Here is a 12,873-nt window from a genome sequence, read left to right as displayed (position 1 = left end):
CTCACTCTGTCGCTCTGCTCCTTTGTGGGTTTTCAGAGAACAGATTGAAACCAGAGGAGTTCTTGGCCCCGCTGCAGCTCAGGCCTTTTCCTCCTTTGGAGCCTGTACCAAAGTACTGCTAGTTTGGTTCAGGAGTCAAGTGCATCCATCACAGATAACAATGCAATCAGTCAAACTACGCAGCAAATAGGAACTGATTCTACAAATTATAAAAGTTCAAAAAGGATCAGTTCATATACTGTGTGTTGTTCAGTTAATTGCATTACCACTTGACATTAAAATTAAAGGACATAGTTAATTTCTATCTGACCCATGCCATTTGGAAAAATTAGAAGTACAACTACAGAAAGAAAAATGTTAATTTAGATTTTATGTTACTGCAAGTGTGCGGTTTGTCCTAAAAGGAACAGTTAGGGAATTAATGTATTCTATCATATTCTCAAGATTAAAATTAAACTTTATTCAGTACTTCTGTCAGGTACTTTGAGAAGCAGGCAAGAGGAATCTTAGGTTCTCCCATTTATAGGAAGAAATGAGAGGAAAGGTGAGAGGAAGGAGCCCATCTGTACTGCTCTGTCCTACAGTATATTTTCAGATGTTCTATGTCATGTTATCAATGCATACCACTAAAAATTATTAGTCAGATGAATAAAATAACATTTGAAATGGCATTTGGAATTTTCAGAATGAAACTGCAAGCATTTAAAACTCAGGAGTTTCCATTATGTTTCATGGTAACTTTTTTAAACATTTCCATGATTCTACAGAGGAAAAAAAAATTCTACAGTTTCATTGAATCAGCTTTGACTGGTAAACCAGTTTCTTTGCAATTTATTGCAATAAACTCTGTTATATGCACACCTAGCACCCAGATATTCATTCATTCGTGTCTGACAGATACATTTCCCGGATTTGGCCTCTTCAGTCTCCTAGGTACGAAATACTTTGCGTGTGTCCACATTACCAGTTCAGTGTACAAGAGTTCTTCTTCAGCACAAATTTGTACTCAGTCTGTAATTAGTGTCCTGAAGCACACACTCAAGAGCACTCCTGATACATGCAAAGTAGTTTTGCTCCCAGCGGATGCAGTACTGAAGCTGGACACCTGGGTTCCACCGACAGTGGGACCTGCTGTGCGGACAAGGGGTCCTCCAGGAGATCTTCCTCCTCCACACATGCCTGATGGAAGTGGACACCACTGGTGCAGATGCAGTGTGGATTGGCAGTGGTGGAATGGATCACAGAGAGAGAGCCCTAATCTCGCTCCCCCTTTGGTGGCAGGCAATATCTTTTAGAAATTGCTTCTTGTGATCAGACCAGTTTGGGAGTCTGATATCTCATACCTTGAAGTCTGCAGGGTGGCCAGAAACTCTCCAAGGAAGATACAAAAACATTACTGCATTCTGAAATACTCTCTGCTGCTCCACCTGTGTCCTAACATGCAAGATATACTCTGCCCAAGGTTTTCTTAATTAGAAACTCCTTTCTTGATCAATATTGTATCCTCACATCGCTGCACTAATGTCTCAGTGGTATCTACTATACTTAGGGGACTTTTCTATGTCTCTCCATGGTTTCTGTTGGCTTGTGATTTAGCTGTACTTTTATCATAAGCCCAGATATGACCAGAAAGCATTGTTGCACAGTAAGAACACAACTAACACTTTCTTTTTTCCTCCCTCTCTGTCAGCCCCCCGTGTGTGGAAAATTTCTGACAGTAAATGGTATAGGCAGCTGGCATTATGCCTTAGTCTCTTTTGCTAAGACTACATAGTATTTGGGGCTTGGAAATAAGGTGGTAGGTAACATTCACCTCCCCTTTACATTGACTACAAATTTATTATCACGGCATTAGATGAGTTTATGCAAATCCTCCAGGAGAAAATATAACTAATGTCACCCTCTCGGATGCACGTCTCTCCAGTAGACATCGTTGGGGCACAGTGGGGCCGGTGGCTCACTGAGGCTGAGGGCTGGGAGCGGTGGCTTCTCCCCATGGAGGGTCCCTGGCAGCCAGGGCCTGTCCCACCGCCCGGCCAGGAGCGGGGCGGCCGGGGGGCACCGTCTGTCACGGCGGCCAGAGCAGGAGGGCGGTGGGGGAGCGCGGCCTTGCATGGGGCCAAACCGGGGCGCGAGGACGGACGCCCGGCAGTCAGCGGAAGGTTTCCCTCGGGGCAGAAGCAGCCCGAACTCGGGAGGTGTGACAGCCGGCGGCGGGGTTTCTCTCACGAACCGCCACGAAACCGCCTCCGCCACCCGCAGAGCACCGCGGTGCTGACCACAGCTATCTCCGGAGCTCCATGCCGGGGAGAACCCTCGGTTCCGAGCGGGAGCGGAGCGGGAACGGAGCGGACCCCCTGGCTTTGCTCTCCAGGCTCCTCCTCAGAGAGGATCCGCTCCTCGTCCCGGCCTCGGCCAGCGGCTTGTGTCGGAAGGAAGGGATGAGGTGCGAAGGAGAGAGACGGAGGGAAAGACCCGAGCAAGACCTCGCCGGCCCTGGGGCCAGCCGCGCTCCCTCCAGTCAGCCCGGGGGTCCCGCTCTGGTGGGCACTCACCCATGGGGCTTCAGTTCATGCCCTTTTATCGTCTCCTTGCCCCTCCTCGGGGGAGGCACTAGGACTCATTAGGCTAATTTGGTGTCATGAAGGGTCTGTGAGGCTTTGGGAAATGGGTTGGTGGGCTTGGGGGCCATCTGGGGAGTAACTTCCCCTTCCCTGCAGACACAACCATTGTCTGATCTCTGGCCGTGCAGGGTGAGCTGCCCTGCTCATCACATCAGAAGAGGGAGCTGTGCACCCCCCGGCATGCCCTCCCCTCCTGCTGCTGATGTCCTGGGCTGAACAGCCTCTTTTCACCCGTAGTTCCTTGCCATGCAGGGTTCGTTTTTTAGGCAGAGTTAGTCGTTAAGCGGAATTTGCCCCACCACAATGTTTGAGACATTAACTCCTTCAGTCCCTCACACCGGGGCAGCCCCAGCCCCGGGCATCGGGCACCTCCCTGGGGACAGGGCCGGGAGATGGGCCCATCGGTGGTGTTTAGGATCGGGCCCGGTGAAGGGAACCAGGGTCGGACACAGCCCCGGAACGGCTGGGCAGGGCTGTGGGGAACAGGATGGTCCAAAGCTGTGCAAGGATGTCAGCCCACAGGTCAGGGGCAGTGTCAGACAGAGCTCAGTTTCTTCTAAGCAGCAGGATTTAATGCCTTTTCAGCTGAAGCTGAAACAGGTATCTGCTCTTTCGTACACTAATTGTTGGATCACTGACCCTTTCCATAAAATGTCCTTGCCATGTAAAAGATTCACAAGTCTCTGAATAATAGTCACAGAACGTGGAAACTTAATTGGCCATCTGTAGTATCCATACACATCCTAAAATGAGTCTCAGTGTAGTTTATTCTTAACTTCAACTTGCTATGTGGTGTCCATCTACTTGAAATACATCACATGTTTCAGACTGTCAATAAGAGGTCGTGGTAACTGTCACTTACTCTCCTGTCCATGTGAATCTTCTGCTTCAATCAGCTCTGTAGACTGCAAACAGCTGGCATCCAACAGAGCACAGTGCATCTTTCTGCCAGCTGTTGTAAACTCCAAGCATCCAGGCTTCTGTAATTTTCTTAGTAGAATGGATTTTTTATTTTTTATTTTTTGCATTTTTCTAATCTACTTTAGTCCCATGTTAACTAATATTTTTATAAATCAGTGTTGTTAGAATTGCTCATATCTGGCTTTGAAGATGAACTGAAATCAAGCAGGTCACTGATCTGTCTCTTGCAAATTGTAGCTTGGTTGAAGATATAGGTGCTACTTGTCTGGCAGCTGCCTTCTGCAGAGCATATTTGTTTAACTAGAGGATCAGCTAGTGGCACAGTGACAATCATGCTCACTATTTGAAACAGTCCCATCCTCAAGCTGTGAATATACTTTTTTTTCAGAACCCTGACACTGATGTCCATTTATTGAGTATTTTTGTATCTGATATGAGTGCTGTTTTCCCAAGCACTGGTTTATGATGGACTGGGCACAGCCTAACCAGCTTTGTGTTGTTGCCTCTTTTGCTTTAGCTTCAGCTTGCATATACATTCTGTAGTACTTGCTGTTTTTATACTTTCCCAGGATAGGTCATTGCTTTGGGGAACATTTTTTCTGGTGTTAGAGAAATAAAAAACAGGCATCTCAAATTTGCATATTAGAATCGCTTCAGTATTTTAAATGTTACATATGGTTGTGAGCACTGTAACAAAAGTATCTGTTCTCTCTTCTAATCTTTTCTGTTACTGTCTTTGATGCTACATTTAAAAACATACGAAAACCTAAAAATGTTTATGTCTGTAGTGTCTTTCTGCCATGAGTCATAGAATTTATCAAAATACTTTTATCAACTGTTTCAATGTCTGAAGGAGGATTTTTTGGTAAGAAGTGCCCTGTGTAATGTAGGAGTTTCTCTATTTCAGTCTCAAATCTCACAGCCTACATTAAACTGTATAATACTACTTTTCTTCCCCTGTATGTATACTCTTAATGTGGGATGCAGGACTTCTTTGTATGCGGAAGACCATCCCATTAGGGAGCCTATATGAATCTGAAATAGAAGCTGTTCCACATATCAAACTTTAAGAAGTTGCCAACCCTCCCTGGAAACAGCTTCTTTTGCACTTTTGTTCTTTTTTTTGCTGGAGCAAATAGTAATAAAGTTTTGCCTTTTTTTCTTTTTCTCCCATTCACCAGTTCTGTAAAACTCATTTTTTTCCTGATAGTGTTTCTATGCTTATGCAAGCCTTTTTGTTTGTTTGTTTGTTTGTTTGTTTAAATGATAATTCAGCATTCCCTGTGCTCTAAGTTTGACCATGTTCTTTGTTCTGTTTATAGGAGATGCTTTGTTTACCTAGTGTACTGTCTTGCACTGGGATTAACTATGCTGAACATTTCTACTTTACTTTAAATAATGTTTACTGAGTAATAAGATAAAAGTTTTCTGGGTCCTAAAATTAAACAGGTTCTTATTACACATATGCACAACTTCTGACTGTTTCAGGCCACATAGAAACTTCCTGACTTGCTATTACCCACTACAAATCTTTCTTTTTGTAGCCTACAGGCTTCCTTCAAGCTTGCACAGAGATTGCTGCAGATGAACCTTTAAACAACTTGCCCTGAGCTTCCTAAATCAGTAAGTCAGTAAATCGTGATTCACTGTGGCTCAGCAGCTTACCTACTCAGCTTGATCTTTCCACTTATGACCAGTTTTCAGTTTCTACGCATTTTTAGGAGGACTGGAGGGTGAGCCCTTGTGAGGGAACACAGGTTGCCTAGTGCAGAGTTCTCACCGAGAGCAATTTCCCCTTTGGGTGGCTATAGGACACATGTCAAGAGGCCACAGGAGACAATTCTTCATAGGAAGCTCCTTGGCCTGATTCACATCAACGTCATTGAGACCTGGAATAAGAAGCCAGTAAAAGTTATGACAATAAAAATGATGTATCAGCCTTCTATCATGAGGGTTTGCTACTTCCTGACCTCTTCTTGTTCTCTTGAACTACACACAGTTTCTGAGCTGGATGGCAATTACAGTATCTCACTGTTTAGTACAACTTGTAAATGTCATTAACTCTCTAGTAAGACATATTAGGAAAGGGACATGATTTCCTGAGCTGCTGACCACTACTAAACCATAATTCAGTGTGAGAAGATAGAGACTGTAAAAGGGATGGCAATCCACCTTTTAAATGTTATAGTAGCTTTTTCTTTTGATTATCGTTAAAGAAATATCAAAGTCAGAGTGTGTTTTATGTAGCAACAATTACAAATGAGCTTGGGAAACTGTGATGTAGATGTGAAGTCAACCTTAAACTAGCAGGAGGATTGTAAAGCACTTGTCAGAGCAGCAGCCAAGTACCCAGCATGGTTGAGAAGGATGCCTCAAGGCTCCACCAAAACCAAGTTTATTCAAATTTGATCTTCAAAACTAAAACCGTATTTGTGAATCTCCTCACACTTGTCACCTCTGGAATGAGCAATTAACCACACAGTATTTTGAAAGCTATAAATCTACCACAAGCTTTTTGAAATCTTGGGGTTGGATGTATACACATTTCTTTTCCATCTGCTAGATGTTTAGCAGGAAAACATTAGCCCAATTCAGCCTGTGAACACGTATAGATGAAGTCAGAGAGTGCCTGGTTGAAGATCATTCTGCTAGAGACTGAGCCTTGCCTCCTCTTACTTTGTCTTGTTTTTCCATTTTGTTGTTGTAGGTCTGGAAAATCATTTTGGTGGTATAACAGATTGTTGCCATGACATCCTTATTATTTGCACTGCAGAGGAATTAGCAGAAAATAACATCCCTGCAACTGCTGTTGTTGCAACATAGTAATTCTCCCATTGCCGTTACTCTAAAGCACTGATAGAAATGTGGGCAGGGTCTTCAATTCTTTCCTTCTAGACTTCAGCCCCATATTATAGTCTATATTGTGAGTTTGCCATTCTTTCAGTCAGCTCTGTACTAGTGGCACAGCTGAGCCTGCACTCCCTATACGTATTTAAGCATCAATGTATTTTACACTTTATGCTGCTACTGACTACAGCTCACATCCTTTTTCCCTCCCAGCTGTGTATTCAGTGCTCAAAGAGCTTTTCACGATGCTTTACTTGAGCAGAGGAATAATAGACCATATTTTTCAACCATCTCTCAAATTCTTACTGCTTGTTGCCAACTACCTGCAGATTTTGCATGTCATGGCTAACTTACAAAGACAACATTTGTCACATAGAAATTAAAAGCAAAAATCCTAAACCCACAACTCTGCAATGCAGAATGATTCAGACGTGATGAGGAGGTTGCAATAAATATCTGACATTCTCTGTAGTTATCTTCTCAGCTTTATTGGGTGGCCTGTTTTTCCACTACATTTTATGATCTTTATCCATATTAGTTGGCAAGGCATGCAGCTGCAGCACTGGTAAGTTCTGTGGCTGAGCTCTAGATCAAGTTGTACATGGGGGTTCCCGGAGCCAGGAAAACCCGAGGAAGAGCAGAGAGCTCCACCAGGAGCTGGCAACTCTCCCTCTCAAGGCTGACGTGGTTTCGGCCACCTGCGAACAGGGCATGCCAACGGGGATCGAGAGGGAGCAGCAGTTTGTGCAGCAGTTCGTGCAGAAGGAAGTGTGAGAAGGGCTGTGCACCCTGCTCGTAGGGTATATGTGTATTCTCTAGAAGCACAAAAACAGTTCATCCCCTTTAAAGGTAAGGGAAGGAAGCAGAACAAGAGACCCCTTTGGCTTAACTGCGAGCTTCCGAGTCTGCTCAAAACCAGAAGAGAAGTGTACCATAGATGGAAAAGCAGATGAATACCTATCGAGAACTACAAGGGTGTGCAGACATGCAGTTACAAAAGCAGAAGCTCAGCCCGAATTGAAATTGTCCAGGGATGTCAAAAACTACAAGAAAAGGTTCTTCAGGTACATAAACAACAAGCAGAATCAGAAGGAAAATACAGGCCCGCTTTTCAAACTGGCAACCTGTCACAAGTGGTGTCTCCCAGGGATCGATATCGGGCCCACCGCTGTTTAATATCTTCATAAGTGATCTGGATGATGGGATCAAGTGTACTCTACTGAAGTTTGCTGATGACCTCAAACTGGGTGGGGAAGTGGACATTTCAGAAGGGAGAGTAACGCTGCAGGAAGACCTGGATAGGCTAGAAGAGTGGGCTAACAAGAACCTTATGAACTTCAACAAGGATAAGCATAAGGTCTTGCACCTGGGAAAACATAACCTCGGGGTGCAGCACAGGCTGGGATCTACTCAGCTGGGGAGCAGCTCTGTGGAAAGGGAGCAGGGCTCCTGGTAGACAACAAGCTCAATATGAGTGACCGGTGTGCTGCTGCAGCGAAGAAAGCCAACAAGATGCTGGGTTGCATCAACAAGGGCATCACCAGCAGAGATAAAGAAGTCATTATCCCACTCTACTCAGCACTTGTCAGGCCACACATGGAATACTGTGTTCAGTTTTGGTCCCTACTATACAAAAAAGATGTGGACAGGGTGGAGAGGGTCCAGAGAAGGGACACAAAGATGATCCAAGACTGGGAAACCTGCCATATGAGGAAAGGCTGAGAGAACTGGGTTTGTTCAGCCTTGAGAAGAGAAGGCTTAGGGGAGACCTTATCACCATGTTCCAGTATTTAAAGGGTGGCTAGGAAGAAGAAGACGACTCCCTTTTTACAAGGAGTCACATGGAAAAGACGATGGGTAAATGTAAAGGTAATGTAAAAAAAAAAATGTAAAAAAATTAATGGGTACAAGTTACTCCTGTGGAGATTCTGACTAGACACAGGAGGAAAATTTTTCACAATGAGAACAATCAGCCATCGGAATAATCTCCACAGGGAAGAGGGGGATTCCCCAACATTGGACACTTTTAAGATTCAGCTGGACAGGGTGCTCAGCCATCTTCTCTAGACCGTGCTTTTGCCAAGGAAGGTTGGACCAGTTGATCTATGAGGTCCCTTCCACCCTGGTATTTTATGATTCTGTGATTTCTGTGATTCTATGATTATTTGCAACTGTGAGAAGAAACTTAAAAACAGAATACTGAGTGGATAATTCTTTTAAAATATCTCGCTCTACCTTATGCTACCATAAGCTGATAATTATATGGATCCATTAGCTTAATTGCCACAGTCATTAACAATATGATCAGGTTTGTGAAGTTTAGTAGAAAGGTTGGGTCCACTTGTATGAAAAGTTAGGATGACTGTGGACTTGCAACTATATTGCATGAACTGCAGCATGTGTGCCACTCCAAATTTTTAATAGAAATGTTATAGCCCGTTTACTTCCATCTCTGTCCCCTACAGAATAAATGAGAACTCGGTTACAAGCAGATCAGACATGAAGTTTTTCTGTCCAACAGACGATTCTGAGTTTTCAAAAAACTCTCCCTTTTTATTGCAAAAATACTGAGTTTTTTTCAGAATCTGAAGGACACACAAGCCCTCTTCAGAATATCTAACATACTGGTTATTAGAGGATAAGAGAAATACAGGTGCAAGTTCCTTCTTGGTTTACTTGGATAAGATGAGTTTTCCTCTAATCTCCAGGTTAGTGAACAACTAGATGGAATTATGCCTGTCTTTGCTGATGACAGTGTCTGTGTCTCTTCTACCACTTGTAAACTTCTTTTTTGAGGATATCGAGATAACAGATTACAAATAACTTTGTGTCTGCGCAACAGTCTAGCAAATATAAAACGAACATACTGGGACGATGACAATGGTGCAAACTGTGTTATTCCAAAGTTTTGAAAAACTGTGGGGGGTTTTGGTGGTTTGGAGGCTTTGTTTTGTTTTGTTTCCCAAAGACAACACTAATGCCAATGTATATCAACTTGAGTGGTGGCTTGCAGTTTCAGGAGAGAAATAACTGTCTTCCAGTGAGCACTGGCAGATGAGAAGACGCTTTGCCACAAGGATTTTGGAATAGCATCCTAACCCTTAGGGTTCATGGGAAGTTTCTCACATATGTTCCCACAGAGATTTGGGGTTTGATTAGTTTTATAAAAAAAGTCTTAAAAAAATTCTTAGTTGATTCCAATTACAAATTCACAGAGTGACATGCCAAGAAGGGTGAAAGAAATAATGGGAATTAGGGCCTTCTTGCAAAAAGATTAGGTATTTATGTATTCATAAATGCAAGCGTAAATATGGTGATGATGTCATTTTCTGGACCTGAGATATCCTGAACTTTATGAACAAGGAGTTCAGGCACAGGAAATTTCTGTTTGTCAGGAGTGATAGGTTTTTTACTTTAAATGAGTCTGAAGAAAAAATTGAGAGAAATTGTGTGCACCATTAGTCTGAAATTAAAAATGAAGGCAGGAACATATACGAAAGCTTTGCCTTTAGGAAGCATCAAGGCAAGCTCTGAGCTCAGGTGAATGACAGTTGCCTTGGGAACAGACTGCTGGGGCCGCAAAACTGTTGCCTGCTTGTTCCTATCAGACACCAAGAAAGGATTTCTCTCTGTCACCTACGAGCTGTGTAAGCTTGGGGTGCACAAACTGACGCGTCCTGATGAAGGAAGGGAAGAGAGGTGTGATCCTTCCCAACAGCAGCAGTCATTGCCCAACTCCCATAGCTTCCCTCTAATGGCCACAGAGCAAATTAAGTCTCCAAAGCATTTTCTCCTGTCTTCAACCTTCCCCTTCTCGTGGCAGGAGAAGGCTGCTTCTTCACCTCCAGAACAGCAATGATAATTCTTTGTCATACTTCTGAGGAGCCTTGAGCTGGTTTTCTGAAGTAGTTATTACAGAAAAACAAAAAGACAAAAGGAATTCCAATGGTTAAGTGTTTAATAGTATAGCACCAGATTTAACAACAGGCAGTAAACTAATCCAAGAAATCATATAGGTACACTGAACATCTCTAGATATGAAAAATTTAAAGTAGCAGGTCCCACCTTCATGGATTTTATTGAATTTTCTTAAAATGTCGGAAACAAAACCAAGTATGCCGGTTACTCTTTATTTTAGCACTTGTGTATATAACACATGGTCGGTCCAGCCGGTCTATCTTGAGAAGTCATAGCCATCATTGGTAGCTTACTCAAAAAACCTTTCATGTACAAATGTCATTCTGTAGACTTGGGTGAAATCAGACAACAGTTCTATCAGTCATGTACCTTTTCCTAAAGGCAAACTCAGAACTGTCAGCTATGACATCTACAGCACCTGAGCCTATAGATTTCTTCTGGAATTCACCTTTTTCAGGAGGGATGCAGATGAAGTGATCTTTTTGCATTCAATACGTTTTCTAATGTGCAACAACACTACATTCCTGACAATTATACAGTTGAAGAATTGCATTTCTTTACTGACAGGTTCTTGAAATATCAGAAAAGAAGTTTCATCTAAAAAAAAAATTAACCTGGTTAGACAATAGTGCAGCTTATTTAATTTTTATTATATTGTTCTATCAGATTCTGGATCAACACTGGTTACTTTAAATCACAAAATGACAAAATGTAACTTAATTTTCCAGGTGGGTATAATCTCTTGAATTCCCCTAATATACTAATTCTTTACTTTCTACAATGTTTGGAGAAAATTGCACCTGGATCAAGCATGGAATACTGGTATGCAAAAATCATTTTGCTTTGTATTCTTAAAATTTTATATAATTATAAATAAGCTAAACACGATATAGAGAGATACATATGTATATATACACACACGTGCATAAATTAAGTATGCATGATTGATAAGAATGACTCAGCAGCCTGGATAGCAGAAATTGTTCCATAATATGATTGCTGTAGCTCAGTTACCTTATTTCTTTTCATCAAGAATTGAAAACAGATCTTATTTTAGTAAATTTATTGTATTTCAAAACGGTATTAAACATCCTGTACTCTGCCCATTAACTGTGTGCAGAAAAAACTCACAAAAAATTTAGTAGGTATATCTAAACATATTCTTATATATATTCAGATACGTACATTACCTAAACTAATAATATAGCAAGGGATAACATTCAGTAATACCTTCAGAGAACAGTGACATTTTACCTGAGAGATACTTTGCCTTAGATTTCTCCTTATGTTTTGTTCCAACAAACTTTGTCTATTTCTTTTTTGAAACTCTATTGGTTTTAAATCATCATAAACAATTCAAGATAGCTATCTCTGGGCTACATCTGACAGTGATATAAGCAATGTTGTATGTGTGCTAGCAGAGATAGATTAACCCCAAAATAGTTGAGGCTGGTAAAGAGTGTATTGTAAATCAGCCAGGCCTTCCCGGATTGTATACAGTAGAGGTAGGGGTTTTTATGGCTGGAGGCAAAAGGGAAAAAAAAAAAAAAAAAAAAGGTGCAGCAGAAAAGGCACTAATCTTCCAGATAGAAAATTATAGGAAACAGTATTTCAATTATCACAGAACTGAGGCTACGTCTCTTGCATATCCAGAGAAGGGCCAGAACGGCAGTGACACTTCGTTAAAAGAAAAATATCCCCAAGCCTAATAATCTAGGAAATTCTAGACTTAAGGTTACTTTTCAACTCCACACCTCCTTGTAAATTTGCAACTATATATAAATCGTGCAATTGCATGCTTTCCTCCCCACCACCTCCTCTCCCCCCAGGACTATCTCATGAAGTGTGTAAAATGGATGATCCTCATGGAAAAAAAAAAAAAAAAGTATTCAATATTTTGTCTTATCTTTTTATTTTCACTCTACAGCTGTATATTTCATTTATTAGACTTTATTGAAACCATGTCCTCAAGACAGAGTTACTGCTTTTCTCATAGCTTTTTCTATCACAGTCATCACTATAGCAACAGAGTACTTCACAAGCATGAAGAAACTTATTTCACAAATTTCTGCAGATGTGAGGTTTGTAGCTGAAGTTCTGTATTTAAAAATGGAGAACTGATAAATGAACTAATAAGTGAGGTCAGCTGTTGTGAAAATCTTACATATAAAGAAGGTTTTGAGTTTTTCTTTTAAACTGAAATTTGAACAGGTTGTATCTTAAAAAAATAAAACTTGAACATTAGAGCTACTTGAATACATAATATTCTAAACAAGAATAGTAAGAGTAGTCAGAAACATGTAACAACTAAAAGGAAAATTGAGCAGACATCACAAATTATGAGGAGATAGTGAAAATTCTCAAAAGTCAAACTGAGTCATTTTTTGAAGAGGAGAATAAAGCAAGCAGTAGAAACCATATGAATACTTTTAGTAATATAAATTCAGTGGGGAAAGCAGCACAGCTGCTATGCATGAAGTAAGTAAAGGCTAAAGGGACAGGAAAATGTTATTGACAATACGGTAGCATAGGCAGAATAGAAATGAGAGGTGGAAATGGAAAG

The sequence above is a fragment of the Accipiter gentilis genome, chromosome W (assembly GCF_929443795.1).
Source record: "Accipiter gentilis chromosome W, bAccGen1.1, whole genome shotgun sequence".
Lineage (NCBI taxonomy): Eukaryota > Metazoa > Chordata > Aves > Accipitriformes > Accipitridae > Astur > Astur gentilis.
This window is presented reverse-complemented; position numbering follows the sequence as displayed.